Below are 26,371 nucleotides of genomic sequence, written 5' to 3' on the forward strand. Positions count from 1 at the left end.
GTGCTTGGAGAAATTGAGTACATAGGTATCATACACCTCAGCAATTCTACTCCTTTGTTTATATTCTGCCCAAACGTCCAAGGTGACATGGGCACTGTAGCAAAGAATTGGAGGCTGCCTAGGTGCTCAACAGTAGGGGAATGGATAAATAGGGTGTGGTGTGCATGTAGGATGGAATGCAATGCAGAGACAGGAGAAGGAAGTGTAACCTTGCATGACAGCAGGAACAAATATTGCTGTGAAAATAACAATGCATAGAGTAGGTTTATTGTATAAAAACCATGCAAATAAATCAAAACACACACAACAAACAACAATATTATACATAGAGGAGCACATGAAGATACACTTATGGGAAGCGGGTTAGAAAGATATTTAGCAAGTGATAGTGGTCCTCATGGTGGAGAGGGGGGAGGTGGGGAATGGGATCTGGGATTAGGTCAAAAAGGGGAAACATTTTGCTAAAAGTAGGCCAGTGTTGTCCCCATTCATGCTAATGCTCACAGATCAGGGCATGTGATCAACTCAGTTCTTTGTTCCTGAGGGCCACACTTCAAAAAAAAAAAAAAAAAAGAAAAGAAATGAACTCTTTCCCCCAAATATGGAACTTAAAATAAAACAATTTTATAGGCCAACCTCCACCTCCACCCCAATCAAAGTGTTTATTAGGTGATTTTCAGCACAGTGGAATAGTCATATGGAAATACATGAGTCCTTATTGCCACGCTTAGGTTTAACCCTAACAGTGTAAGATAGGAGGAATGCCATCTCTCTGATTTGCTCTCTCTGTATATTGATTGATAAAATAGCAATACTAAGAGTTAACATTTGTACAGTGCTTCTCATTTTAAAAAGAAAAGTCAATAGATTATTTGATCTTTGCAATAACTCTGCAAGGCAGGTGAACTGGAATTACTGTTATGCCCATTTGATAGAGTCCATTGATTCTCAGGGGTTAAGGGATTTATCCAAACTCACACAGCTAACTTTAATCTGAAGCCCCCCCACCACTTTCTTCTTCCACATTGCCTCCCTATTATCCTAGCATGTTGTGGGTAACTAGCAGCCATTTGATAAGCTTTTGAAGTTATCCAAGATTCCACACTTCAATTCTTTGCTGCAGTTGAACAAACTCTTATTTATGTATTATATTCTTCCCATACATCTTCAAATATTTATTTGCATACTTAACTCTAAAGAGTATTGTTTGGGTTTGTGAGTTGTATTCAAATGGGAATTGTCCAAGAAAAAACTTTGTGTGACTATTTGCAAGTGTGCCTCCCTGAGTCTCATTTGTTTTATCTGCAAGATCAGGGGTTGAACTCTGTGAAAATGCCTCAGTCTATGCATCTAGAAATGTAATCTTAAAGATGTACTAAAATCAGCATCTTTTCTTATTCTGCAAAATTTTTCAGAATTCTCCAGTCACCCATTGCTTCTATACTGTTATCACTTAAAGTAAAAACAGCTTGTTTCAGTAAGAACTCAATACCTTGAAAAGAATCCTCAAATGGGATTGCAATTTTCTTACACAAACAAGTTGTCTTACACCTACCCTCCCTCTGTTCCTGGGGGCCAACACACACAGCTACATAAGTGGCACTGAGGCTCTTTGTAAGAGTTTTCCTGGAGGTGGCACTCCCATCCCTGCTCTTGGCCTCAAGGAGCTGGGACATGGGCTCCTGGCACACGACCCCACCCTGAGCCCTACCGCTGACACTGTGGGATGGTGCACACTTGCTGGTTTGGGACATGTGCCATTTCTTACTCTCAGTTTCATTGAAAATTCAGTTTGAAAATGAGAATACAGCAAGTTTACAGGCCAATTCCCACCTCCATCCCAATCAATGTGCCTATTTATTAGGTGATTTTTCAGCACAGTGGAATATTCATATGGAGATATGTAAGGTATGCTTTAAAAGGAAGCTAACATTCCTGAAATAAACAACTTAAAAAAACCAATCTGTAATAAATAAACTTTAAATTTTTCAAACCCAGAAGCGACTTACATCAGATTAGCATACATTTTTCTGTTTGAGCTGGAAGATATCACATCTGTCTATTAAACATGATTTAGCATCTCAGAGCAGCATTTCTCCAGAAGGAATTCTGGTGCAGCCAAGGACAACTTCTTGGTGAGTTCAGGAAAAGCCAAGATCTTGTGAGAAGTAAGTAGTTTCAGACTCTGGAGAGTCAAGACGACACTCACATAGACTCCGGCTTGAATCCTGGCTGTGCAACTTATTGGTTGTGTGACCCTGAGTAAGTTGATAACTTTTCTCTGCTGGATTTTCTCATCTGAAAATGGGGCTAATCACAGGACCTACTTCATAGAGACGTTGTGAGGATTAAATGATTGGGTATATGTGAAGTGTTTAGAACAAGGCTCAGCATACAGTAAGCACTTAATTAATATGAGCCATGATTCTTTTTCATTATTATTTTTATTATTATTCACCAGGAGATATTATTCCATGTTTTGGCAGGGATGGGAGAACGATGAAATAGGTTATATGAAAAGTGCTATATTTCCATTTAGAGGCATGTATCAGTTTGTTCATTTTTATTGCTGAGTAGTATTTCATTGTATGAATGTACCACAATTTGTTTATCCATTTATCAGTTGTGAGATATTTGTTGTTTTCATTTTTGGAAATTATGAATCAAGCTACTTTAAAAAAATTTTTTTGAATTTTATTTTATTTTTTTGTACAGCACGTTCTTATTAGTTATCCATTTTATATATATATTAGTGTATACATGTCAATCCCAATCTCCCAATTCATCACACTACTACACCCACTCCCCTGCCGCTTTTCCACTTCGGTGTTCATATGTTTGTTCTCTACATCTTTGTCTCTATTTCTGCTCTGCAAACTGGTTCATCTGTACCATTTTTCTAGTTCCACATATATGCGTTAAAATACAATATATGTTTTTCTCTTTCTGATTTACTTCACTCTGTATGACAGTCTCTAGATCCATCCATGTCACTACAAATGGCCCAATTTCCTTCCCTTTTATGGCTGAGTAATATTCCATTGTATATATGTACAACATGTTCTTTATCCATTCATCTGTTGATGGCCATTTAGGTTGCTTCTATGACCTGGCTATTGTAAATAGTGCTGTAATGAATATTGGGGTGCATGTGTCTTTTTGAATTATGGTTTTCTCTGGGTATATGCCCAGTAGTGGGATTGCTGGGTCATATGGTAATTTTATTTTTAGTTTTTTAAGGAACCTCCATACTGTTCTCCATAGTGGATGTACCAATTTATATTCCCACCAACAGTGCAAGAAGGTTCCCTTTTCTCCACACCCTCTCCAGCATTTGTTGTTTGTAGATTTTCTGATGATGCCCATTCTAACTGGTGTGAGGTGATACCTCATTGTAGTTCTGATTTACATTTCTCTAATAATTAGTGATGTAGAGCAGGTTTTCATATGCTTCTTGGTCATCTGTATGTCTTCTTTGGAGAAATGTCTATTTAGATCTTCTGCCCATTTTTGGATTGGGTTGTTTGTTTTTTTTTAATATTGAGCTGCATGAGCTGTTTATATATTTTGGAGATTATTCCTTTGTCTGTTGATTCATTTGCAAATATTTTCTCCCATTCTGAGGGTTGTCTTTTCATCTTGTTTGTAGTTTCCTTTGCTGTGCAGAAGCTTTTAAGTTTCATTAGGTCCCATTTGTTTATTTTTCTTTTTATTTCCATTACTCTAGGAGGTGGATTAAAAAGATCTTGCTGTGATTTATGTCAAAGAGTGTTCTTCCTATGTTTTCCTCTAAGAGTTTTATAGTGTTCGGTCTTACATTTAGGTCTTGAATTCATTTTGAGGTTTTTTTTTTGTGTGTGTATGGAGTTAGGGAGTGTTCTAATTTCATTCTCTTAGAGGTAGCTGTCCAGTTTTCCTGGCACCACTTATTGCAAGAGACTGTCCTTTCTTCATTGTATATCCTTGCCTCCTTTGTCATAGATTAGTTGACCATAGGTCCGTGTGTTTATCTCTGGGTTTCTATCTTGTTCCATGGATCTATGTTTCTGTTTTTGTGCCAGTACCATATTCTCTTGACTACTGTATCTTTATAGTATAGTCTGAAGTCAGGGTGTCTGATTCCTCCATCTCCGTTGGGTAGTATAGTCATTTTCACAATATTGATTTTTCCAATCCAAGAACATGGTATATCTTTCCATCTGTTGGTATCATCTTTAATTTCTTTCATCAGTGTCTTATAGTTTTCTGCATACAGGTCTTTTGTCTCCCTAGGTAGGTTTATTCCTAAGTATTTTATTCTTTGTGTTGCAATGGTAAATGGGAGTGTTTCCTTAATTTCTCTTTCAGATTTTTCATCACTAGTGTATAGGAATGCAAAAGATTTCTGTGCATTAATTTTGTATCGTGCAACTTTACCAAATTCATTGATTAGCTCTAGTAGTTTTCTGATGACATCTTTAGGATTCTCTATGTATGGTATCATGTCATCTGCAAACAGTGACAGTTTTACTTCTTCTTTTCCAATTTGGATTCCTATTATTTCTTTTTCTTCACTGATTGCCGTGGCTAGGACTTCCAAAACTATGTTGAATAATAGTGGTGAGAGTGGACATCCTTGTGTTGTTCCTGATCTTAGAGGAAATGCTTTCAGTTTTTCACCATTGAGAATGTTTGCTGTGGGTTTGTCATTTATGGCCTTTATTATGTTGAGGTAGGTTCCTTCTATGCCCACTTTCTGGAGAGTTTTTATCATGAGTGTGTGTTGAATTTTGTCAAAAGTTTTTGCTGCATCTATTGAGATGATCATATGGTTTTAATTCTTTAGTTCGTTAATATGGTGTATCGCATTGATTGATTTGTGTATATTGAAGAATCCTTGCATTCCTGGGATAAACCCCACTTGATCATGGTGTATGATCCTTTTAATGTGCTGTTAGATTCTGTTTGCTAGTATTTTGTTGGGGATTTTTGCATCTATGTTCAGCAGTGATATTGGCCTGTAGTTTTCTTTCTTTGTGGCATCTTTGTCTGGTTTTGATATCAGGGTGATAGTAGTCTCATACAATGAGTTTGGAAGTGTTCCCCCCACTGCTATATTTTGGAAGAATTTGAGAAGGATAGGTGTTAGCTCTTCTGTAAAAGTTTGGGAAAATTTGTCTGTGAAGCCCTCTGGTCCTGTGCTTTCATTTGTTGGAAGATTTTCAATCACAGTTTCAATTTCAGTGCTTGTGATTGGTCTGTTCATATTTTCTATTTCTTCCTGGTTCAGTCTTGGAAGGTTATACCTTTCTAAGAATTTGTCCATTTCTTCTAGGTTGCCCATTTTACTGGCATAGGGTTGCTTGTAGTAGTCTCTTAGTATGGTTTGTATTTCTGCAGTGTCTGTTGTAACTTCTCCTTTTTCATTTCTAATTTTATTGATTTCAGTCCTCTCCCTCTTTTTCTTGATGAGTCTGGCTAATGGTTTATCAAGTATATCTTCTCAAAGAACCAGCTTTTAATTTTATTGATCTTTGCTATTGTTTTCTTTGTTTCTATTTCATTTATTTCTGCTCTTATCTTTATGATTCTTTTCCTTCTACTAACTTTGGGTTTTGTTTGTTCTTTCTCTAGGTCATTTAGGTGTAAGGTTAGATTGTTTATTTGAGATTTTTCTTGTTTCTTGAGGTATGCTTGTATTGCTATAAATTTTCCTCTTAGAACTGCATTTGCTGCATCCCGTAGGTTTTGGATGGTCATGTTTTCATTGTAATTTGTCTCTAGATATTTTTTGATTTCCTCTTTGATTTCTTCAGTGATCTCTTGGTTATTTCATAACGTATTGTTTAGCCTCCATGTGTTTGTGTTTTTTATGTTTTCTTCCCTTAATTGATTTTTAATCTCATAGTGCTGTGGTCAGAAGAGATGCTTGATATGATTTCAATTTTCTTAAATTTACTGAGGCTTTATTTGTGACCCAGGATACGATCTATCCTGGAGAATGTTCTGTGCGCAGTGGAGAAGAAAGTGTAATCTGCTGTTTTTGGATGTAATGTCCTACAAATATCAATTAAGTCTATCTGGTCTATTGTGTCATTTAGAGCTTCTGTTTCCTTATTAATTTTCTGTCTGGATGATCTGTCCATTGGTGTAAGTGAGGTGTCAAAGTCCCCCACTATTATTGTGTTACTATTTCCTCTTTTATGGCTGTTAGCATTTGCCTTATGTATTGAGGTGCTCCTATATTGGGTGCATATATATTTATAATTTTTATCCCTTCTTGGATTTATCCCTTAATCACTATGTAGTTTCCTTCCTGGTCTCTTGTAACCTTCTTTATTTTAAAGTCTATTTTATCTGATATGAGTATTGCTACTCCAGCTTTCTTTTGATTTCCATTTGCATGGAATATCTTTTTCCATCCCCTCACTTTCAGTGTGTATGTCTCCCTAGGTCTGAAGTGGGTCTCTTGTAGACAGCATATATATGGGTCTTGTTTTTGTATCCATTCAGTGAGCCTGTGTCTTTTGGTTGGCACATTTAATCCATTCAAGTTTAAGGTAATTATCGATATATACATTCCTATTACCCTTCATAATTGTTATGGGTTTGTTTTTGTAGGTTATTTTCTTTTCTTATGTTTCCCACTTTGAGAAGTTCCTTTAGCATTTGTTGTAGAGCTGGTTTGGTGGTGCTGAATTCTCTTAGCTTTTGCTTGTCTGTAAAGCTTTTGACTTCTCCATCGAATCTGAATGAGATCCTTGCCAAGTAGAGTAATCTTGGTTGCAGGTTCTTCCCTTTCATCACTTTAAATATATCATGCCAAACTCTTCTGGCTTGTAGGTTTTCTGCTGAGAAATCAGCTGTTAATCTTATGGGCATTCCCTTGTATGTTATTGTCCTTTTTCCCTTGTTGCTCTCAATAATTTTTCTTTGTCTTTAATTTTTGTGAATTTGATTACTATGTATCTCAGCATGTTTCTCCTTGGGTTTATCCTGCCTGGACTTGGGTGCCTATTTCCTTTCCCATGTTAGGGAAGTTTTTGACTATACTCTCTTCAAATATTTTCTTGGGTCCTTTCTCTCTCTCTTCTCCTTCTGGGACCCCTATAATGCGAATGTTGTTGCATTTAATGCTGTCCCAGAGGTCTGTTATGCTTTATTCATTTCCTTTCATTCTTTTTTCTTTATTCTGTTCTGTGACAGTGAGTTCCCCCATCTGTCTTCCAGGTTACTTATCCATTCTTCTGCCTCAGTTATTCCTCTATTGATTCCTTCTAATGTATTTTTCATTTCAGTTATTTTATTGTTCATCTCTGTTTGTTTGTTCTTTAATTCTTCCAGGTCTTTGTTAAACATTTCTTGCATCTTCTCAATCTTTGCCTCCATTCTTTTTCTGAGGTCCTGGATCATCTTCACTATCATTTTTCTGAATTATTTTTCTGGAATGTTGACTATCTCCACTTCATTTAGTTGCTTTTCTGAGGTTTTATCTTGTTCCTTCATCTGGTACATAGCCCTCTGCCTTTTCATCTTGTCTATCTTTCTGTGAATGTGGCTTTTGTTCCACAGGCTGCAGGATTGTAGTTCTTCTTGCTTCTGCTGTCTGCCCTTGAATCAAACTACTTATTTCAGGATTCATACAATGACTAACCAAGGATGTAAGTTTCTTTATGGAAAAAATCATCCTGCGCTGTTGAACTTGACTTTGATATAAGTATTCCATTGGTCTGTGTTTTCCATTCTGGTCAACCCTCCGTGATTTTCAGTTCTGCTCTGACATTGTACCCTGTCCTCATTATCTGATATTTGGTATTTTATGCATAATTTAAGAAGTGATTCAGTTAGATTGTCTTCTATAGTTGTGTTATGTTCATCTAAATGGAAATAAGGACAAAAAGGAAAGTGGTGAATGAGATTATTATTACAATTTTACAAGTTTCTTGTTAATAATGAATATTTACTGTTAAGATTTCTGTTCTCCTGCTTCAGTTTCTCACTTTGCTAAATTCAGTACCTGTGTGGGTTATAAAGTGACTTCCCCATTTTCATTTGTAATGTAGATTTCAAAATTCTTTAATGTTCTCTCCTTTTATGTAACCATATTCTTTTGTGAATATTTTAGTAAGAGGTTCTTTTCCAAACTTATTTTTACAACGACATTCTTTAACTTTCTCATGACTTTGGGTGGCAGAGAATTGCCACCGATTGTGTGTAGAATTGCCAGTTTCTATGCATAGATTTAGAGATTTTAGCCTTATTTAAAAGTTCAGTTTTAAATGTTAGGTGTTTTTCTCTACTTTTTATCCATGATTTCTTAACTAACTCCTATAGATGATTCTATTTCTATGGTTGAATTCTTGAGCCTTCAGTGTGTCTATGCTATTTTAAAATATGTGCTGAATGAACTTCTGGCATTATTCTGATCACCAAGGCGAGGAAATATTGTCTTAACACATAACCTATACTGGGCTTCCTTTCACATTTGCCAAGGTTCTCAAGAATCCAACATCATTTTGAGGTACCCTTGTATCTCCCTTGTAGTTAGTATTTTCCATATACACTCTTCCAGCTTTTAAGAAATGTATGTAATTCAAGCCAATTTAAGGAAGTTCAAGAGAAGAATTTGAATGCCTGCTAGTGTGCACAAGACACAGTTATCCAAAGTGCCCTGTGGACTTCCAGCTTGTTCATCTCCTAAGGGTTGCGGCTTTCCTGTGGAGTTTCTGGGAACAAATATCAAATGTGGAGGCTCTCCAATGGATGCAAATCTCTTGAGTGATTGCCAAGGGGCACTGTGCTGTAAGGAACAGTGTTCAGTGTGGAGCTGGCTCCCAGGGGCCAGCCCAGAGTCTGACAATATTTATTGAATTGAATTGATTTGAGCTTCTTATTAAAAAAAGAAAAGAACAGGATAAATGCTTTGGGATCCTATTAAATTAACTTCCTTTCCTCAATTCACTGAGCAATCTTTCTTCCTATGTGTCAGTCCTGATATTCCAACAATGGTTTGAAAACAAAGAGTCCCTAAGGAGATCTCATCATCTTTAGTACCTTTCCTAGACTGTGCCAAAGAGGAAGTACCTCTCTCCACTCTTCCCAAACCTATTTCTTTAGGGTCACAGCCTTTCCATGGTTCAGTTCCTTTAGCTTTTACAAACACAGTCATGGAACCACCACCCCAATTTGTTTATCTATTCACCAGCTGAAGGCCATCTGGGTCATTTCCAGTTCTGGTAATTATGAATTAAGCCACTATAAGCATTCATATGCAGGTTTTGTTGTGAACTTCAGTTTTCATTTTCTTTGGGTAAATGCCTAGATGTGGGATTGTTGGGTCATATGGTAAGCACAACTTTATAAGAAACTGTCAAACTGTTTTCCAAAGTGGTTGTAACTTTCTGTGTTGCCACCAGCCATGTACAAGAGTTCCAGTTCTCCACATCCCTGCTTGCACTTGGTGTTATTAATTAAAATTTTTTGTTGCTGTTACAATTGTAATTCTTCTAATGAGTGTGTAGTGGTATCTAATTGTGGTTCTAATGTGCATTTCTCTAATGACTAATTATGTTGAACATCTTTTCATGTGTTTATTTTCCATTAACCTCTTCTTGGTAAAGTATCTATTCAAATATTTTTCCCATTTTTAATGGGTTTGTTTTTGAGTCTTCTTTATCAAATATGCAAGTTCTTTATCAAATATGTTCTTTGAAAGTATTTTCTTCCAGTCTGCAGTTTGCTTTTTAAATTTTCTTAAGAGTTTTTCAAGGAAAATGAGTTTTTACCTTTTTTTAATAATTAATTTTTATTGTAGTATAGTTGATTTACAATATTGTGTTAGTTTCTGCTGTACAGCAAAGTGAATCAGCTATACATATACATATACCTACTCTTTTAGATTCTATTCTCATATAGGTCATTATACAGTATTGAGTAGAGTTCCCTGTGCTTTACAGTAGGTCCTTATTAGTTATCTATTTTATATATAGTAGTGTGTATATGTCAATCCCAATCTCCCAACTTATGTATCCTGCCTCCCCTTTCCTCCTAGGTAATCAGAAGTTTGTTTTCTACATTTCGATGAAGTCCATTTTATTGATTTTTTCCTTTTATTGTTCATGTTTCTGTTGTTTAAGAAATCTTTGCCTAAATCAAGCTCCTAAATATTTTCTCCTATGTTTCCTAGTAGAAATTTTATAGTTTTAGACTTAAATTGTGAGTTAGTGTTTATAAATGGTGCAAGGCATGGGTCAGCTTTACTTATTTATTTGCACAGGGAAGTCCAATTGTTCCAACACTATTTGTTAAGACTATTCTTTCCCTCATTAATGTACCTTTGCAACTTTGCTGGAAATCATTTGATCATGTATGTGAGAGTCTTCCTCTGGATTCTGTTTTGTTCAACTGATCTGTGTCTATCCTAACCAATACCACATTATCTTGATTACTGTAGCTTTACAATAAATCTTGAAATCAGGCCATGGAGGGTCTTTAAACTTGATTTTTTCTTTTTCAAAAATTTTTTGACTATCCTACTTCTTTGCCTTTCCATACAAATTTTACAATCAATTCATCAATTTCAAGAAAAATTTCTGCTGGGATTTTGATTGGAATTGCATTACATCTATAAATCATTTTGGGGAGAATTGATAATATTGAACTTTCTAATCAATGAGTATGGTGTATCTTTCTATTTATTCAGGTTTTCTATGATTTGTTTCCTCAGCATTTTGTGGTTTTCAGCATAGAAATCTTGCACATCTTCCATTTAAATCTAAGTATTTCATTTTTTTTTTTTTGCTGCTATGTTATATGGTAGGCTTTTAGGTAAATCAGCTTATTTTTTTCAATTTCTATTATTATCATTGTTTTTCAAATTCTTTTTCTTCACCCAAGGTTGACTTTCTGCTTTACTTTTCTGTTTACTTCTCTCTCTCTCACTCTCTTTCTAAACTTAATTAGAATCATGTTGTACATATTTCATTTCACAAACTTTCCCCTTATATCTGTTATTTTAATGCTTAAACTCTTTGAAAGCATGTGACTTTAACTTATGCAGAACATTTAAGTTTTTTTATTTTAATAAACAGATCTCAAAGTCGTGTTGACCTTTTATGGACCTTCACTTCATGAAGATCTGTTTCAGATCTTTTATAAATTTATTAATTAATTTATTTTTGGCTGTGTTGGGTCTTCGTTTCTGTGTGAGGGCTTTCTCTAGTTGTGGCAAGTGGGGGCCACTATTCATCGCGGTGCGCGGGCCTCTCACTCTTGCTGCCTCTCTTGTTGCAGAGCACAGGCTCCAGATGCGCAGGCTCAGTAGTTGTGGCTCACGGGCTTAGTTGCTCCATGGCATGTGGGATCCTCCCAGACCAGGGCTCAAATCCGTGTCCCCTGCATTGGCAGGCAGATTCTCAACCACTGTGCCACCAGGGAAGCCCCTTAAGTTTTTAATTATTAGTAAAACCGGTGAACATCTTAGTGCATATGACTTTCAAAAAGAGAGAATATCTTTGTTTAAAATTTTGTTCCTTGTTGAGAAACTTTGGATGGCAAATCAATTAAAGGGTAAGTTTACCATTAATATAACCAGTAATAAACCTGCAGCAATTTAATAGTTCAAAAATGTTGAACTATATTAGAAGGTAAGTTGAAATTAGTGAAACATCCTGAAATAAACATTATCTGTATATGTGTACAGTTTTACTATTTCTAAATCCTTCTCTTGACCAGACTACAGGGTCACAATGTTTCCTGTAGATTTTCCCATTTGATTTTTATACTTTGGGTATTGATGTCACCGTGCACTGCTCCTTATATCACCGTACTTCATTCCATCTAACTCTTCTCCATTTTTGAACATAATGGTATTTCATTTTTTTGCCATTACAATCATTGCTCCAGCAAGCATCTTTGTGCATATTCTTATGCACGAGTGTGACGATTCCTGTTCAGTATGTATTTTTTTCATGCCCCATTGTTTGAAACTTTCTGCTTCATTTTATTGAGGTTGTCTTGTAAGCAGCATATGGCTATTTTTTTCAGCCAGTCTGAAAATCTGTCTTCCTGTGGGCAATTTCAATCCCATCACATGTTGTAGCAGATGCTGTGGCTGCCTCTCCCCACATCCCCACCTGAGTTCTACTGAGCTGAGGGATGTCCCTGCAGGCTGCCACCTTCACCTCACATGTCACTGTGATCCCTCCTTTTTGCTTGGGGGCCTTTTCAGGTACTTTGGAAACTACTCTCCCATAGGCTCAGTGTCGAAATTATGAGAACCAGAGCCACAGGGAGGCAACAGTGGTGGATGGGATGGGTGCATCAGTGCCTCCCTGGCATGGTAAGTGCTAGTTTACAGCAGTTTCAGAGGACAGGGCCCCAGACGTCCAAAGTGCCAGCCAGCACACCAGTGCAACTTTATTGGTTTTCTTACTTCCCATTCTCACATGTGTTTGTGAGATCATCTCCCAAATAAACACCATACCCAAGTTTGCCACAGGGGCTGCTTTGGGAAGCTCCACACTAAGATAATCTCATTATGAATATTATCCCCTTATTTCTTCTGTTTACCTTGCTTTTTATACTCTTCCTCTGTTTCTGTCTTTTGTTGAATTGATCTAGTTTTCTTTGGTTCCTGTTTTTCTTCTGGTTTGGGAACTTTAGATTACATTTCTATTCCTTCAATTGCTTCTTTAACTTTTTAATATATATATGTCAACATAAAACTTTCCAATAAAGTCTAAATTTATTATTTGTTTTGTCCTCCTCAAAAAGAAAAGAACTTTGGTATGCCTTAGCTTTCTCTCCCCCCACTTCCCTAATTATTTCTCCCATCATTCCCTTTATTATTGTTGTCAATATTTTATCAGTCTGATATTATAAGTGCTCAATAGTTAATTACATTAACAATGTATTTCATCAACTTCTCTGCTTATCATTGTTTCTTGAATACCATTAATTCACCCTAGGTTTATTTTTCTGCTTAGTAGCTTTAGACTATTATGCAGAAATAGTCTACGGGTTGTAGTAAATTCTTTTATTTTTATATTCTGAAAATGTTTTTACTTTCCTTTCACTTTAGAATGATAACGTCTCACCTGATATTACTTTCCCCTGAATTTCTGGAAGACATTATTGTCTGCTGACATCCATTGTCATCCATTGTCACTGATGAAACACTAGCTTTCAAACTAATTGCTGGTTTCTTTGTAGGTAATCAGTAATTTCATTCTGGTAGCTTTTAAGATTTTCTTAATATCAAACATGTTTTACCTGTTCACAGTGATATGTGTAGAGATTCTCCATGTCTTTTTATATTTTAACTTATCTCTGTCTTCCATATAATAGATAAATTTCAAAAATATTTTCTAATTCTTTAGTTTTTAAAAATCTGTTGCTTAAGTGCTTATTCTTTTTATTGGGTGTTTTCTAATTCACAAATTATTTTGCCTTGATTTCCAGGGACTCTTTTTCATCGCTATTACTCCATTTTTGTTTCAGAATGTCTATTGTTTTTCATGAAAGCTGTTTCTTATGCCAATCTCTGAGTATTAAAAAAATCCTTATTTGAATGTCATGTTTCACATTTTTAAGTTCTTTTTATTTCATCTGGGGTCATTTCATTTCATGGTGGTTGACTTTCCTGGGTATCATTCTTAGCATTCCTGTTTCTCAGTCTTGATTTGCAGGCTCGTCTTTATATTCACCATTCCCTCTTCCTCTCCCCTCTCTTCACCTACCCTGGTTGTCATTTTGTTGTAGCCTCCACCTCCCTGAAGGTCACGGTGCAGAACCAAGTGTTGTTCTGCTGCTTTGGGTATTTGTGATGTCGTCACGAACAGCCTTGCAGTGCTAAGACTCAAGTTCTACTTGCCAGGCTGGGTCAGCTACTTCTTGTCTGTCTAGACAAGCAGCTCACATCAGCCCTAGCACAATTTTGTGCTTGGATGAGGAAACCTGATCCAAGTCAGTTCAAACTGTGAGCTTGGCTTTGACTCCCAACTACCTACTGGCCTCACCCTCCTGGGTACCTCCATCTGCCCCCAGAGCCTGAGAACAGCTGGTGATCAGCCTCAATCTCCCCATTGTGTTTCTTTTCCTTTTCTGGTGACAAAGATGTTTGTCCTACTTCTCTGCTCAGTTGTATCCTCCTAATCTGCTTGGTGATGTGTTCTCTTTCATTCTTCCAGGTTTGGTGATGATGGCAATGGAGTGAGAGGAGATGTGATGTACAAACTTTCCACACCACCTGGGCCAGAAGTTCATTTTTTCCCCCTTCACAAAGAGTTCATATGTAACTGAGGCACTATTCTAATGGTCACACATTTCAAGTGAAATAAATCAAAATTAGCAAAAAATACAGCATCAAAGTATATTCCTAAATTCCCGGTTTTAGAATGACGTCTTCAAGACGTCTGATTTTTCACAGTCACTAACAGGATGAGGTGAAGTCTATAGGGACTAATGCGGGTGCAGTAGTCTTAGAAATTCATGGGTCTGGCTTATTTGCCAAGACACCAAATGGCTTCAGGGGAATTTACACTCTGATTAGTGTAAGACTTTAGAAGATAAATCTGTAACACTGCAGAGAAGAGGCAAAATTAATGGCCGGCCATCTGGCTTGGTTTTATTAACCTATTTGTTCCAACTGTGCTTGCTGGCTTCTGTAGATGGGGCAGATGAAGATGAACTAGCTAAAAGAAATTTTTAAAGGACTACTGAGATTTTTCTCCCTCCTTTCTTAAAAGAATTTGTGTAAGACAATAGCTTTAGGTAAGGTGTTTATTCATTTACTAGACATTGGCTGCATCTATCATGTACAAGGCACTGCTGAACACCAAGCAGGAAACACATGAGAAAGGCACAGCCCTTGAGTCCAAGAGCCCTAGGGAGATTGATCCTGTTGGGTGTTGGTCATGCTTCATGGTTGGTCGCTTTTTTGTTTCCAATTTCTTTTTCTTTTATTTATTTATTTATTTATTTATTTTTTGCCACACAGCACAGCAAGTGGGATCTTAGTTCCCTGACCAGAGATCGCACCCATGCCCCCTGCAGTGGAAGCACAGAATCCTAACCACTGGACTCCCAGGGAAGTCCCTGTTTTCAATTTCTTAACCAGGTGTTGGAAATTTTGTAAGAGCTAAACAAAAATTTTTCCCAGGCCACGTGGAGGGTCTCCTTTTTATTTCCTCCCTCCCTCCCTCCCTTCCTTTCTTCCTTCTTTCCAGATACAAGATATATTCCTATTTAGAGTTCCTTCTGTGATGAAATAATTTAGGAAAGGGGTTGCCTATACAAGTGCAGGGTCCCTCGGTCTAAGGAACCAGAAGGAAAGCATCATGACATGATTCAGCATTTCCCATCCTGCTCTCTGTGTTATATGACTACAAGATGCTCTTCAGGGAGAAGTAATCAATGAGTTCTAGAGATAAGGAGAGAAAGAAGTGAAAGAAGGAGAAGAAGGAGCGAAAGAAAGTGAACTACACTTGCCACTGTTCTCACATAATTTATAAATTCTTCCCTTAAACCATTTTTTGAGATCTGATATTTGACTTCAAAGGATGCCTATTAACACCTTCACCCCACCCTTAGATTGAATTGCAGGCTTGGTGGCCAGCAGGTGGAGAGCAGGATGCATGGAGGGAGGTGGTCAGCAAGGTCTGATGAGCATTAAGGACTAGGATGGGGACAGACACTAGAAGTCGTGGGAACAGACTGCAGATACTGGCTGGGGCCATGGGGCTTGGGTGTCCCTGGGGCTGGGGTGTTGGGGGAAGCCCTGAATTTGCATTTGGAAGAACCAGATTTGAGTCTTACCTCTTTCACTTACCGGATGCCTGATGCGGCTAGTCACAACTAATTGGAGTCTGTTTCTTCGCCTGTACGATGCATAGAGCTGTGTAACTTACAGTATTGTGTGTAGATTAGACCCTTCCAGCTAAGTGGAAGATCTTTGCAGTAAACAGAGACACTCAGCCACGTGGGTTTGGCCTCACAGAAGTGACAGTTGACATCCAGGCCACTGGAATTGGAAAAGTCATTCTGAAGGGTTTTTCATTTCTTTAGGAAATGAGTAGTTTGAGGTCTTTCTTTTAGTTGTTCTTTCTGCTTTTACTGTTGAGCTCACATTCATTGATGTGATTTATTTATTTTTAAAATTAATTTTTATTGGAGTATAGTTGATTTACAATTTTGTGTTAGTTTCAGGTGTGCAGCAAAATGAATCAGTTATACATATACATATATCCATTCTTTTTTAGATTCTATTCCCATGTAGGTCATTACAGAGTATTGAGTAGAGTTCCCTGTGCTATACAGTAGGTTCTTATTAGTTATCTATTTTATATATAGTAGTGTGTAGAGGTCAATCCTAATCTCCCAATTAATCCCTCCCCCCCTTTCCCCCTTGGTAACCATAAGTTTGTTTTTTACATCTGTGACTCCATTTCTGTTTTGTAAATAGGTTCATTTTTACCATTTTTTTTAAGATTCCACATATAAGTGATATCATATGATAGTTGTTTTTCTCTGTCTGACTTACTTCACTTAGTATGACAATCTCTAGGTCCATCCATGTTGCTTCAAATGGTATAATTTCATTCTTTTTTATGGCTGAGTAATATTCTATATATATATATATACATATATATATATATATATATATATATATATATATACACACACACACACACACACACACATACATACCATGTCTTCTTTATTCACTCCTCTGTTGTTGAACATTTAGGTTGTTTCCATGTACTGATGTGACTTAGAAGAAATATGGTGGCACTTACAGGCTTTATCTCTAGGAGACTGTGAGCCAGGTTTGGATTTTTCTCTGGAATTTTTCAGCTCTGTTCTTTTTCTCTTTCTCACTCTTTCTAACACTTTTTTGAGAAGATGGGGAACATTGGAAGAAGGTCAGACAAGGATAGAGCAAAGTCATTAATTCAACAAGTATTTAATTTGGCTTCTACTCTGTGTTAGGGATATAATGGTGGAGAAAACACAGCCTTCCAGGAAGACAGGATGGTGGGTAAATGAGGAAACCAGTAAGTAAGCCAGATGTTGCAGACGGGGATACACGGTATGGAGGACGTGGTAGCTGAGGATTTTCTTTTCCTCTACCATCTTCAGTGTTGTACTTTTTTCCCAATGAGCCATGAGTTTGTGGAATAATAATAGTGACCTCCATCTATGTCATTCATCATGTATGCCTAACACCGAACATGCATTTCCTCCTTTATGACTCACCGTAACCTTAAAAGGTAGGTACATCATTATTACCATCAGTAGACTAAAACATTTGCTCACTTACTCGAGGTCCTGCAGCTAGTGAGGAACTGAGCAAAAATACAAATCCAAGCGTGTCCCCACATCTGTGTTCCACGCAGAGTTGAATTGCAAAAACGTGGGTTTTGGAGTGTCCCCAAATCAATGCACCGGGGGTTTCATGGGTCTTCTGGGATGCTGCAATCCTGGCCAAGGTAGCTGCATCTGCATGTGGGACTCTGATGGGCACACCCAGAGAGACTTGACTGTGAATTACATCAGGCCTCCTCCCTGGTCCTCACACTTAATGCTCCCTGTGGGCATATTCATCGTACAGTAATTTTTGCCAGTCATAATGGTTTAAGACTGGTTACAAGGAACATTCTTGCTTCTGTACAGTGACCACTGTTGTGTGTGTCTGTGTCCTCTCTGCTGGACAGTAGCTTTGGGGCACCTCTGAGGCACAGACAGATGGAAGAAGCATTTTCAGTTTTTATTTTTGGCAGAGATCTCCGTATTTATGTATAAGCTCTTGCCATGTGTATGTGTTTACTAAGTGTGCATCAGCTGCTGGCCTCAAATAACCCCCTTCTTGATGGTAATGAGGCCACGCTTTGTTTTCTCTGTGAATAAATGAGCTACCAAATTATCCAACATTTGCAGAGCTTGAGCTGACATGATGCTACCTCCCCCTCCCTTGTCTTTTCCAGAACAGAATCCAATTTGCCATTGACTCTGTTGATCTACTTTTGGAAATATCTATAGGACTGCTTTTTCCTAGAGAGCGAATTTCATGCTTTGTGGTATCTTTTTCTCAAACTTTTTAATGATGTTGATAAAAATGATTGAATTCAATCCAATGTAACAAGCACTTTCTGGGGTCCGGCTGGGTGCCGGGCCCTGAGGATGGAGCATGGAGTCAGTAGGTGCTGGTCTGGGCTCCTCTGGGCAGCAGGTACATGGGGCCTTGCCTCTGTGCTTAGCTTCCTGCCCCTCCCTTCTCTAGTCACATTGTGGACAGATCTCATAACCTCACTGACTTCCAGGTTTTCCCTCTGTAAAATTAGAGGGGGGACCATGGTGAACCATTTATAACATCTATAAAGTCCCAGGATTCTGAGTTTGTAAATCTTTGTTGAATTATTTGTGAAATAGATAAAATCCCACCACCCCACCCCTTAATCCAATAGGACTATGTTGCTTTTGTATAATGATTGAACAACTGTTTAGAACATGTTAAGGCGGAGTGAAATTTTGTCAAAAATATGCATGTGACAAAATTCAGGAGTAAATAGTCACTTTTTATATGAATGAGCTCATCAATTTTCTTTTGTAGGTATTTCAACTATTGGTTCCATATGATATAAATCATCTGTCAGCCAGTTTCTATGAATTTACAGTTAATGTTTTTACTAGACATGGATATATTTAAGAGATGATTGTATTTAGGAGTTGGTCATCTTAGGATTATATCAAACTCAGGTAGTTATGCTGCTCTCATTATCTGTTAATGAAGAAACTTTATTAAAAAGAACAGACTCACAGACTTAGAGCACGAACGTATGGTTACCAGAGGGGAAGGGGGGGAAGGGATAGACTGGGAGTTTGGGATTGACATGTGAACACTGCTGTATTTAAAATGGATAACCAACAAGGACCTACTGTATGTAGCACAGGGAACTCTGCTCAATACTCTGTAATAACCTAATGGGAAAAGAATTTGAAAAAGAATAGATACATGTATATGTCTAAACAAATCACTTTGCTGTACACCTGAAACTGACACAACATTGTTAACCAACTATACTCCAATATAAAATAAACATTAAAAAAACAAAAAGCAACATTAGAAAAGGTGAAAAAACACAAAAACAAAACAAAAGAAAAGAAAGCTTCATTAATCTATTAGAAAGCACAGGCTTTTTCTTGGTACTAAATCTGAGGAAGAATTCACACTGCATTCAGAAATAATAAACATTTCATTTAAACATTTGAGTGAATCATGCTTTGAGAAAACTCAACATATGAAATAAAATAATAGTAAGTGGTTTAATAAGATATGAAAATCAGCATTTCCTTAAGATATTTTAAAATAAATTTGTTTATTTATTTGTTTATTTTTGGCTGTATTGGGTCTTCATTGCTGCACGTGGGCTTTCTCTAGATATGGCAAGCAGGGGCTACTCTTCATTGAGGTGCGCGGGCTTCTCATTGTGGTGACTTCTCTTGTTGTGGAGCATAGGCTCTAGGCATGTGGATTTCAGTAGTTGTGGCACGTGGGCTCAATAGTTGTGGCTCATGGACTCCAGAGCGCAGGCTCAGTAGTTGTGGCACATGGGCTTAGTTGCTCAACAGCATGTGGGGTCTTCCTGGACCAGGGCTTGAACCTGTGTCCCTTGCATTAGCAGGCAGATTCTTAACCACTGTGCCATGAGGGAAGACCCTTCATTAAGATTTTAAATGGGCTTCTCCTAAAATATTTAAAGTTCATTTTTCTTTTTCTTTTTTTTCTTTTTTTAATTTATTTTTTTATTAGTTTCTGCTTTATAACAAAGTGAATCAGTCATACATATACATCTGTTCCCACATCCCTTCCCTCTTGCGTCTCCCTCCCTCCCACCCTCCCCATCCCACCCCTCCAGGCGGTCACAAAGCACCGAGCTGATCTCCCTGTGCTATGCAGCTGCTTCCAACTAGCTATCTACCATACGTTTGGTAGTGTATATATGTCCATGCCTCTCTTTCGCTTTGTCACAGCTTACCCTTCCCCCTCCCCATATCCTCAAGTCCATTCTCAAGTAGGTCTGTGTCTTTATTCCTGTTTTACCACTAGGTTCTTCATGACATTTTTTTTCTTAAATTCCATATATATGTGTTAGCATACGGTATTTGTCTTTCTCTTTCTGACTTACTTCACTCTGCATGACAGACTCTAGGTCTATCCATCTCATTACAAATAGCTCAGTTTCATTTCTTTTTATGGCTGAGTAATATTCCATTGTATATATGTGCCACATCTTCTTTATCCATTCATCCGATGATGGACAGTTAGGTTGTTTCCATCTCCGGGCTATTGTGAATAGAGCTGCAATGAACATTTTGGTACATGTCTCTTTTTGAATTATGGTTTTCTCAGGGTATATGCCTAGTAGTGGGATTGCTGGGTCATATGGTAGTTTTATTTGTAGTTTTTTAATGAACTTCCATACTGTTCTCCATAGTGGCTGTACCAATTCACATTCCCACCAGCAGTGCAAGAGTGTTCCCTTTTCTCCACACCCTCTCCAGAATTTATTGTTTCTAGATTTTTTGATGATGGCCATTCTGACTGGTGTGAGATGATATCTCATTGTAGTTTTGATTTGCATTTCTCTAATGATTAATGATGTTGAGCATTCCTTCATGTGTTTGTTGGCAGTCTATATATCTTCTTTGGAGAAATGTCTATTTGAGTCTTCTGCCCATTTTCGGATTGCATTGTTTGTTTTTTTGCTATTGAGCTGCATGAGCTGCTTATAAATTTTGGAGATTAATCCTTTGTCAGTTGCTTCATTTGCAAATATTTTCTCCCATTCTGAGGGTTGTCTTTTGGTCTTGTTTATGGTTTCCTTTGCTGTGCAAAAGCTTTGAAGTTTCATTAGGTACCAATTGTTAATCTTTCTTTTTATTTCCATTTCTCTAGGAGGTGGGTCCAAAAGGATCTTGCTGTGATTCATGTCATAGAGTGTTCTGCCTATATTTTCCTCTAAGAGTTTGATAGTTTCTGGCCTTACATTTAGGTCTTTTATCCATTTTGAGCTTATTTTTGTGTATGGTGTTAGGGAATGATCTAATCTCATTCTTTTACATGTCTCTGTCCAGATTTCCCAGCACCACTTATTGAAGAGACGGTCCTTTCTCCACTGTACATTCCTGCCTCCTTTATCAAAGATAAGTTGACCATATGTGCGTGGGTTTATCTCTGGGCTTTCTATGCTGTTCCATTGGTCTATCTTTCTGTTTTTGTGCCAGTACCACACTGTCTTGATTACTGTAGCTTTGTAGTATAGTCTGAAGTCAGGGAGCCTGATTCCTCCAGCTCCATTTTTCATTCTCAAGATTGCTTTGGCCATTTGGGGTCTTTTGTTTTTCCAAACAAATTTTGAAATTTTTTGTTCTAGTTCTGTGAAAAATGCCAGTGGTAGTTTGATAGGGATTGCATTGAATCTGTAGATTGCTTTGGGTAGTAGAGTCATTTTCACAATATTGATTCCTCCAATCCAGGAACATGGTATATCTCTCCATCTATTTGTATCATCTTTAATTTCTTTCATCAGTGTCTTATAATTTTCTGCATACAGGTCTTTTGTCTCCTTAAGTAGGTTTATTCCTAGATATTTTATTTTTTTTGCTGCAATGGTAAATGGGAGTGTTTTCTTGATTTCACTTTCAGATTTTTCATCATTAGTGTACAGGAATGCCAGAGATTTCTGTGCATTAATTTTGTATCCTGCAACTTTACCAAATTCATTGATTAGCTCTAGTAGTTTTTCGGTAGCATCTTTAGGATTCTCTATGTATAGTATCATGTCATCTGCAAACAGTGACAGCTTTACTTCTTCTTTTCCAATTTGGATTCCCTTTATTTCCTTTTCTTCTCTGTTTGCTGTGGTTAAAACTTCCAAAACTATGTTGAATAAGAGTGGTGAGAGTGGGCAGCCTTGTCTTGCTCCTGATCTTAGTGGAAATGGTTTCAGTTTTTCACCATTGAGGACAATGTTGGCTGTGGGTTTGTCATATATGGCCTTTATTATGTTGAGGAAAGATCCCTCTATACCTACTTTCTGCAGGGTTTTTATCATAAATGGGTGTTGAATTTTGTCGAAAGCTTTCTCTGCATCTATTGAGATGATCATATTTTCTCCTTCAACTTGTTAATATGGTGTATTACATTGATTGATTTGCGTATATTGAAGAATCCTTGCATTCCTGGGATAAACCCCACTTGATCATGGTGTATGATCCTTTTAATGTGCTGTTGGATTCTGTTTGCTAGTATTTTGTTGAGGATTTTTGCATCTATGTTCATCAGTGATATTGGCCTGTAGTTTTCTTTCTTTGTGACATCCTTGCCTGGTTTTGGTATCAAGGTGATGTCGGCCTTGTAGAATGAGTTTGGGAGTGTTCCTCCCTCTGCTGTATTTTGGAAGAGTTTGAGAAGGATAGGTGTTAGCTCTTCTCTAAATGTTTGATAGAATTCACCTGTGAAGCCATCTGGTCCTGGGCTTTTGTTTGATGGAAGATTTTTAATCACAGTTTCAATTTCAGTGCTTGTGATTGGTCTATTCATATTTTCTATTTCTTCCTGAGTCAGTCTTGGCAGGTTGTGCATTTCTAAGAATTTGTCCATTTCTTCCAGGTTGTCCATTTTATTGGAATAGAGTTGCTTATAGTAATCTCTCATAATCTTTTGTATTTCTGCAGTGTCAGTTGTTACTTCTCCTTTTTCATTTCTAATTCTATTGATTTGAGTCTTCTCCCTTTTTTTTCTTGATGAGTCTGGCTAATGGTTTGTCAATTTTGTTTATCTTCTCAAAGAACCAGCTTTTAGTTTGGTTGATCTTTGCTATCGTTTCCTTCGTTTCTTTTTCATTTATTTCTGATCTGATCTTTATGATTTCTTTCCTTCTGCTAGCTTTGGGGTTTTTTTGTTCTTCTTTCTCTAATTGCTTTAGGTGCAGGGTCAGGTTGTTTACTCGAAATGCTTTCTGTTTCTTAAGGTGGGATTGTATTGCTATAAATTTCCCCCTTAGAACTGCTTTTGCTGCGTCCCATAGGTTTTCGGTCGTCGTGTCTCCATTGTCATTTGTTTCTAGGTATTTTTTAATTTCCTCTTTGATTTCTTCAGTGATCACTTCGTTATTGAGTAGTGTATTGTTTAGCCTCCATGTGTTTGTATTTTTTACACATCTTTTCCTGTAATTGATGTCTAGTCTCATAGCATTGTGGTCGGAGAAGATACTTGATACAATTTCAATTTTCTTAAATTTACCGAGGCTTGATTTGTGACCCAAGATATGATCTATCCTGGAGAATGTTCCATGAGCACTTGAGAAAAATGTGTATTCTGTTGTTTTTGGATGGAATGTCCTATAAATATCAACTAAGTCCATCTCATTTAATGTATCATTTAAAGCTTGTGTTTCCTTATTTATTTTCATTTTGGATGATCTGTCCATTGGTGAAAGTGGGGTGTTAAAGTCCCCTACTATGATTGTGTTACTGTCGATTTCCCCTTTTATGGCTGTTAGTATTTGCCTTATGTATTGAGGTGCTCCTATGTTGGGTGCATAAATATTTACAATTGTTATATCTTCTTCTTGGATTGATCCCTTGATCATTATGTAGTGTCCTTCCTTGTCTCTTGAAACATTCTTTATTTTAAAGTCTATTTTATCTGATATGAGTATTGCTACTCCAGCTTTCTTTTGATTTCCATTTGCATGGAATATCTTTTTCCATCCCTTTACTTTCAATCTGTATGTGTCTCTAGGTCTGAAGTGGGTCTCTTGTAGACAGCATATATATGGGTCTTGTTTTTGTATCCATTCAGCCACTCTGTGTCTTTTGGTGGGAGCATTTAGTCCATTTACATTTAAGGTAATTATTGATATGTATGTTCCTATTCCCATTTCCTTAATTGCTTTGGGTTCGTTATTGTAGGTATATTCCTTCTGTTGTGTTTCTTGCCTAGAGAAGTTCCTTTAGCATTTGTTGTAAAGCTGGTTTGGTGGTGCTGAAGTCTCTCAGCTTTTGCTTGTCTGTAAAGGTTTTAATTTCTCCATCAAATCTGAATGAGATCCTTGCTCGGTAGAGTAATCTTGGTTGCAGGTTTCTCTCCTTCATCACTTTAATTATGTCCTGCCACTCCCTTCTGGCTTGTAGGGTTTCTGCTGAGAGATCAGCTGTTAACCTGATGGGGATTCCCTTGTGTGTTATTTGTTGTTTTTGCCTTGCTGCTTTTAATATGATTTCTTTGTGTTTAATTTTTGACAGTTTGATTAATATGTGTCTTGGTGTATTTCTCCTTGGATTTATTCTGTATGGGACTCTCTGTGCCTCCTGGACTTGATTAACTATTTCCTTTCCCATATTAGGGAAGTTTTCAACTATAATCTCTTCAAATATTTTCTCAGTCCCTTTCTTTTTCTCTTCTTCTTCTGGAACCCCTATAATTCGAATGTTGGTGCGTTTAATGTTGTCCCAGAGGTCTCTGAGACTGTCCTCTGTTCTTCTCATTCTTTTTTCTTTATTTTGCTCTGCAGCAGTTATTTCCACTATTTTATCTTCCACCTCACTTATCCGTTCTTCTGCCTCAGTTATTCTGCTATTGATCCCATCTAGAGTATTTTTCATTTCATTTATTGTGTTTTTAATCGATGCTTGATTCATCTTTAGTTCTTCTAGGTCCTTGTTAACTGTTTCTTGCATTTTGTCTATTCTATTTCCAAGATTATGGATCTTGGAAATAGAATCTTGGATCAGCTTTACTATCATTATTCTCAATTCTTTTTCAGGTAGACTGCCTATTACCTCTTCATTTGTTAGGTCTGGTAGGTGTTTATCTTGCTCCTTCACCTGCTGTGTGTTTTTCTGCCTTCTCATTTTGCTTATGTTACTGTGTTTGGGGTCTCCGTTTTGCCGGCTGCAGATTCGTAGTTCCCGTTGTTTTTGGTGTCTGACCCCAGTGACTAAGGTTGTTTCAGTAGGTTGTGTAGGCTTCCTGGTGGGGGGGACTAATTCCTGTGCTCTGGTGGTTGAGGCTCGATCTTGTCTTTCTGGTGGACAGGTCCACGTCTGGTGGTGTGTTTTGGGGTGCCTATCGCCTTATTATGTTTTTAGGTAGCCTCTCTGCTAATGGGTGGGTTGTGTTCCTGCCTTGCTAGTTGCTTGGCATAGGGTGACCCGCACTGTAGCTTGCTGGTCGTTGACTGAAGCTGGGTGCTGGTGTTGGGATGGAGATCTCTGGGAGATTTTCGCTGCTTGATATTATGTGGAGCTGGGAGGTCTCTTGTGGACCCGTGTCCTGAAGTTGGCTCTCCCACTTCAGAGGCACAGCACTGGCTCCTGGCTGCAGCACCAAGAGCCTTTCATCCACCCGGCTCAGAATAACAGGGAGAAAAAGTAGAAAGAAAGAATTAGTAGAAGAAAGAAAGAGAGAGGGAAAGAAAGGAAGAAGGGAAGAAAGGAAGGAAGGAAGGAAGAAAGAAAGAAAGGAGGGAGGGAGGGAGGAAGGATGGAAAGAAAGAAGGAAAGAAAGGAGGGAGGGAGGGAGGAAGGAAAGGAAGAAAGACAGGAGGGAGGGAGGAAGGAAAGAAAAAGAAAGTGGAAAGAAGAAGGGTGGGAGGGAGGAAAGAAAAAGAAAGAAGGAAAGGAGGAGCGGAGGGAGGGAGGGAGGAAGGGAGAGTAGGAAAAAAAAAAGAGCAGGTAAAGTAAAATAGAATAAAGTATGAAATATAGTAGCGTTATTAAAATTAGAAAGTAATTTTTGAAAAAAAAAAAAAAACCGGACCGATAGAACCCTGGGACATATGGTGGAAGCAAAGCTATACAGAGAGAATCTTACACAGAAGATTACACATTCACATTCACAAAAAGAGAGCAGGGGGGAAAATCAAAAATCTTGCTCTCCAAGTCCACCTCCTCAATTTGGGATAATTCGTTGTAAAAAGAGGAAAAGGGAGAGAAGTCTGAAATCTTGCTCTCTAAGTCAACCTCCTTAATTTGGAATAATTCGTTGTAAAAAGAGGAAAAGGGGGGAAAGTCTTAAATCTTGTCCTCAAAGTCCACTTCCTCAATTTGGGATGATTCGCTGTCCATTCATGCACTCCACAGACACAGGGCACATCAAATGGACCGTGGAGCTTTAATCCGCTGCCTCCGAGGCTGCACAGAGAGATTTGCCTGTCTCTTCTCTGCTCTCACAGCTCCCGGGTCTCAGCCTTGGACCTGGCCCCGCCTCTGCGCGTAGGTCGCCGGGGGGCGTCCGTTCTTCGCTCAGACAGGACGGGTTTAAAGGAGCCGCTGATTCGGGGGCTCTGGCTCACTCAGGCAGAGGGGAGGGAGGGGCGCGCAGTGT

This window comes from Mesoplodon bidens (genome assembly GCF_964165515.1).
Source record: "Mesoplodon bidens genome assembly, chromosome: 4".
Classification (NCBI taxonomy): domain Eukaryota; kingdom Metazoa; phylum Chordata; class Mammalia; order Artiodactyla; family Ziphiidae; genus Mesoplodon; species Mesoplodon bidens.